The following is a 6,215-nucleotide window of genomic DNA, read 5'->3' as shown; positions in this document are numbered from 1 at the left end:
TAATAACAATAATGATAATAACAATAATGATAAGAATAATAATGATAATAATAATATCAATAATAATAATAATGATAGTGATAATAATAATAATAAAGATAAGAACGATGATAATAATGATAACATTTGAATAAATTCCTTTTTTTTCATTTCATTAAGAAAATTCAAAGAAAATGTATTTATCTTTAGTCAATGACAAATAAAAAGTAGACATTTCAAGAATCATATTTTCATCTATAAAACTATATTTTCATAAAAATTATTCAATACACAGGAAACATCTTCAAATGTACACAATTTTTTCACACATAATTTTCTTCAACCTGAATAAATCATTGTGCATTTTTTAATCAATAATGTCCAATAAATTCTAAAAAAAAACTGTGGTGTCATTGACTTTTGTACAAGTTTTTCAACATTCATTAGTGTTGTTGGTGTTGCCGCTGCTGTTGTCATCATGGTTGCTGGAATTTATTTTCTTTTTGCTGCTGCTCTTGGTGTTGTTGGTGTGATTGTTTCATTGCTGGTGCATTGCTACTGATGTTGCTCAAGGTGTTGCCTGCGTGGTTGCTCTTGTCATCGCTGCTACTGCTGCTGTTTACAAGTATGGCTGTTGCATCCCCTGATGCATTTATTGATGTTGCCGCTTGTGTTGTTTCCTGTATGATTGCTTAATCCTTGACATTGGCTTTGTTTCTACTGTCGTTGTCGCTACTGCTGTTGATGTTTACCACTGTGGTTGTTGCATCTCTTGATGAAGTTATTCATGTTGCGCGCGATGTTCCCTGCATGGTTGTTGGAGCTCCTGCTGCTGTTGATGTTGCCAATGTGATTGTTGCATTTCTGCTGTAATACATGTAGGTATTTTTGCTGTTGCTCTTGATGTTGTCGGTGCGGTTGCTGCATCTCTTATTGCAGTTGAGGTTTCTGCTGCTGATGCTGTTGTTGCTCCTGCTGCTGTTCATGTTTATTGAAGTAACTGAAATGGAATTAATTTATAGAGCATGTGATATTTTATTAATAAAGATATTAATTTCCATGATTATTGATACCAAAGTCATTTATTCCTAATTTAATTATCGCTGTTAAAATTCTGCGAAAAATCTCACTGCTCATTGATTATGAAAATTTATGCGTAAAATCATAAGTTTGCTCTAATAGACCAGTTCGTAGTTACTTCGTGGAAATTTTGGTCAAATGACCTTTCATTTCTTTCATCATGATAGGCAGATTTCAAAGCAAGATATTACGTAAGCTTGCCTTACATTGCAGGATGAAGAAATTGAATAGACCAGGTGACTAGAATAGCACACAAATGAACACGTAATGAAGGCATTTGTTGCATTCTTACTTTGAATGCATATCTTAGCATGTTGCACAATGTACTTTGCAAACTGTGAAATACCAGTCGTTCGTGGAAGCATTGTTGTTTTTTGTGGATGAAAATGAAAATAACAATTCAAAAGAATATATGAATAATCAAGACATCAAAGTTGGTGCTTATCTCATTAGATTTTAAAGCACCATGTCACTTTAGTACAACTGACCTTCTTCTGATCATGCATAGAATCTTTTGATCATGCGCAGGAAGGAACTACGAACTGGCTTATTAATAAAATAAAGCCCCTAAAATGCTCATTTTTGTTTCACATACTCTAGATAGGCATCTGATCAAATTTATTTTTCAAAAATGTACACATCACATTTATTTTCTTATGTATTCTATTGTTTTCTAAATTTCTTATGTATTTCTGTGTTTTATGACTTTTTGCTTTTCATTGTGTTTTCAATGGAAATTTTCGGGGACTTTATTTTTACCATAGACAAGATAAAATTAAATGATTTTAAGCAGTAAAAGGAAAAATAATGATACATTTTATGAATTTTGGCTAAAAACACTATTTGCATTGGATTTGTACACAAATTCATGTTTTTGAGCAATTTTGGGTCTGCATGCACTTACGAAATGTTGCGTAATTTCGGAAACGCGTACCTGGGGGTCACAATTTTGGTCTCAAAAGTTGCGCGAGAGTCTTGAAAGTAAAAAGTCAGCGAGCGACACATTAAAAAAACTTTGGGCAGCTGATTTATCGCGAAAAATATTGAGCCCCCCCCGTCTTCTTAGGGTTAAACAACCAAAAAAAATGCATAAGAAAAAAATCAAAATGTACATGTATACATAATTGATTTTAATGACTTTAATGACAAAATAAAGGGAGTCAAAATCCAAAATTATCACATTTGTTTTTTATTTCGTGATTCAGAACCAACCTGCTGATTTCTGAAGTGAGTGCACAATCTACAGGCAAGATCCTGAGCCACCCCCCCCTACCAAGATCATTTTAATAAGTGAGGTTTTAATGACTGCTTTTGTAGTCATTAAATTTATCTGATTTATACATGCCTACAAGAGATATAAAAAAAATTGTGTTCTTTTTGGGTAATTTTGCAGTGTTCCTAGCTGACAAAGCAGAGGGTGATGGTGTGTGGGGGGTCTAATAGGAATGCAGAACAATGGAACATTCATTTACTACTTTGGCAATAGAAAGCAAGTCACAGCATCTAGCATTGATTGATATTGGATGTTTTACAACTGTCCAAGAAATATCATCATTAATCATTTAAGCATCTAAGCACTTATTATCTTATAGACTTATAGATGTCACTGTTTTCAAATATTGACTGCTAGAAGACCAAATAAAGAAGAGAACAGTACTGGCAATTTAATTTTTTTTAATGTGACTACTTTCTTCGCCAAAGTGAGGCAGTCATACTTAAGAGTGTTTTAACTTACAAGTGACATCACATTTCCTGCCTTCTTGTCTGGCTCTCCAAAACCTTCAACCATTTATACTTGGGTAACTTTGTATCTCGCATCCGTCTGAAAAGTTTGGGTGAAGCCTCCACCTGAAGGAAAAGAGTATTGAACTAATTAAAATATTTGCCACAATCTTGTATTTCTTCTCACATGTATATGTACATGTCTAAAAACAGGAAATAAAACATCTTTTGATTACCAGAATTCATATAGAAGGGGGTAAACAAAGGGTTCAAGCTTTTATTATGTTAATCAAAAATAAAAATAGTAAATGACATATGCTCTGGCTGAGAAACTTAGAGAAATTATTCCTCGTAATGTAGCTTGTATGTACATACACATGAGCAAGTAGTGAAAAATGGATTGAGGGGTGTGAGTAGGGGCTACGCAAACAGAAGGGGGGGGGGGGCTGGGGTCGCATGTTAACTGTAGAGTTTTTAAAGTGAGCGACCATGCAAAAAATCATGACCAAATGGTAATTTTTATGTTTTTCAGCTCCCGCACTGTTTTCCAAAACCATGTACAAAAATGACCATCTGGATGATTTTTTGCATGGTCATGGTCTTTCATGTCTATGTAATGTCTACATTACAAACTGACTTTAAAATCTGGTACAGTGCGATTTAATTATCATTGATGTGGGTTTTAATGATTTAACATTCTGCAACCTAAACAATATCCTTCATTTTTTGTCATTATAGCATTTTACTAGTCTACATGTTACCTGTGGTTGCATTTCAATCTCAGTGTTTCTTCACCCATTGCCAAATCTTCTGCCACTTGTTCATCAGATTGGCCCCTGGCACATTCCCTGCTGTAGTAGACCAGTCAGAGCCAAGCTCTCTAGTTCCAGTCTGAAATTAGAACATTAATATTACATTGATATAACAAAGAAATATGTAGATTGACACAGTGATCATTGAAAAATATTGCACTTTCTATGAATATTGTTGACATTTTATAAAGGGGAATGATTCAAATATACCAATCATTTTTCTTTCTTGTTGTATTATCCTGAAATTTCTAGAATCGACCAACAATCGGTCAACAATTAATTCTTGTTAATTCATATAATTTCCACTTGATTATAAGCAAGACAGTCATTAACATATTAATCATACAAATAATAAAACATTTTTGTCATTAATATATTTTTGAATTAAAATAAAAGTTTTTTCTAACCCAATAGCACATGGATACCTTGCTGGTTTAATTTACTGGACTTTGTTCAATAGTACTTTATTATGAGATTCAAAGGCAAAAAAATACTTGGGCTTGATGAGATCCATTGCATATTCCCCTTTATTTTTGTTTTAATGAATGGACCTTTAAGTACCTTTACGTGCTATTTAAGGTTAGGTTTGACTAGATCTAGACTCTAACTTTATGTGGTACGATAAAAATGAAAAATAAAATTGAAAAATTGAAGAGCCCCGACTGGGGGATTTCGCATTGTAAGTCCCATAATGGTGGCTGCACGATAGCTAGACAGCTGGCAGCTGTCTGTTTCGAGGAGTTTTTAAACATTTTTTTTTATTTCTCATACACAGACGGCTTGCTATTGTGCAGCCACCATTAGGGGACTTACAATGCAAAATCCCCCTGTCGGGGCTCTTCAATTTTGTCTTTAATGAATAACAATTTTGAAAATTAACGCGACCAAAATGCAAATTTATATTCCCTCTTGGCAATAATTCCCCAAAACGGAGAAAATTGAAGTTATAAGGAACAAAACAGTGACTTTTTTAATACCTCGGCTGTCGCGCAAATTCACTTCCCCTTTTTATCCGATCTTAAGTACGTAAACATATGGCCATTGAGTCCCCTGTACAGATCGCGCTAGAACTTCGGTCTCTGTATTTGGTGAGTGAAGCCAACGGAGTTCAGCTGAACAACCAGCAAAACAGGGACCGAAGCTTTTGGTCTACTGCCACGGGTGCACCATTTAAAACTTATAATATCTAGATTTTGATTGGGTGTGAACGCACCTCTGCCACATAACTCCCCCCTGAATCCTCGCCTGCTGTCGAGTGCCTCCATTTCGTTTGACTTGTGTTCGCTAAGCCTATATGCTAAATAAGTTGAGAATATCCAATTTATCACTCACACTATCAATATGTGATTTAGCTCCTGTCCAATTCCAATGACTGTAACACAGACAGAATTGGGATGGCCACATTGGATTTGTGTACATCTATTGCACACGCTGGTAATCGAGGATATCCCCGACCACACCGAGCAACAAAATTAATACAAAAACCAAAGGAAAAGAAAAATTATGATTTTTAATATAGAATGTCAGGCCAAATCGTGGTTTTGGGAACCACTCGTAGATTTGTGTACGCGCACTTGTGTACAAAGTGAATGGAGGTGGAAATAGGGTAGTGCGTGTGACTGAATAAAGCGCTGCTGTATGAAGTGAACGGTGGTTCCCTATATCACGATAATGCCGAATGTCATAAAGGTAAAACAATATAAAGATTTCTCTTTGCAAAATTACAGCCCTGTGTGGATCATAAAAACGTGTATGGACAGGGTCGCGATGGGTCGTTGTGTGGACCTCAGGCTCAGTCAGATACTTAGTTCTGCAGACACAGAAACACGGGTATGGGACTAGACTGGATTATGTACTGTCAAGTTTGTCGATCGTATCGACAGGGTTCCTGCCAGAAGATTATCTTTTCTTGTAATTCAATTGATAATTACGCACCACAAATTATTCATCACCTTACATATAATATGAACGTCATTTTGAATGGTTTTAATTACGGTAAAATCCTCATTCACCTCTCCGGTGACCTTCACTTCTGCTAAATTCTTCGTTTCATTTCGAATCGTCGCGGCGAAAACATCAAACAAACTTTACATTTTGATCAAAACTTTGGGAGTGGGCGTGGCCTAATTAGTCAGCGAACCTCGTTCAAGACGATTCATGGATTTGTAAAATAAAAATGTACTGAACGCGAAGGTTCGGGAAAAGCCCCCCCGGTTGTGCCATTTGGGGGCGTTGTCGACACTGACGCGCCCTAACGCTCCCAACGCACCCTTTCGGTCAAACTGGGGGGGCTTTGGACGAATCTTCGCGTTCGCGTTGACGCACCCTAACGCGACAGCACCCACCCTTTCGACATAAGCCGTAACTGGCTCGGTCATATAACTATTTTGTTAAAAATAAGCGAAACTTTGCAATGTCATAACTTTCTTATTTTACATCCGATTTTGATGAAATTTTCAGCATTGTGCCAGTCTGATTTTTCTTAATTGATTCAAATCAACATTTTTCTAAGGTGGACTTTACCTTCAAATTCTGATTTTCTCTCTCTTGGTTACGCTTTCATGAAAACAGGGGTGAATAATTCCAATGATATCATTCAGTGTAACGTCACGGAACCCTTGA

General features: G+C 35.9%; 1 long non-coding RNA gene across 2 annotated transcripts; it reads right to left on the bottom strand.

The window, feature by feature from the left end:
- Nucleotides 1–440: 440 nt before the first annotated feature.
- On the bottom strand, nucleotides 441–5,694 carry LOC121422155. Of its 2 annotated transcripts, none has more exons than XR_005971124.1 (4): nucleotides 5,588–5,694; nucleotides 3,543–3,672; nucleotides 2,795–2,907; nucleotides 441–979 (listed from the first exon to the last, which is right to left on the bottom strand). It is a non-coding gene; the product is annotated as an uncharacterized LOC121422155 (long non-coding RNA). The 2 variants fall into 2 exon arrangements; XR_005971125.1 differs by lacking the exon at nucleotides 5,588–5,694 and adding an exon at nucleotides 4,807–5,120.
- Between the last annotated feature and the right edge of the window lie 521 nt (nucleotides 5,695–6,215).

This window comes from Lytechinus variegatus, chromosome 9 (genome assembly GCF_018143015.1).
Source record: "Lytechinus variegatus isolate NC3 chromosome 9, Lvar_3.0, whole genome shotgun sequence".
Classification (NCBI taxonomy): domain Eukaryota; kingdom Metazoa; phylum Echinodermata; class Echinoidea; order Temnopleuroida; family Toxopneustidae; genus Lytechinus; species Lytechinus variegatus.
The sequence above is the reverse complement of the archived record's forward strand: the minus strand, read 5'-3'. Positions and strand labels throughout refer to the sequence as shown.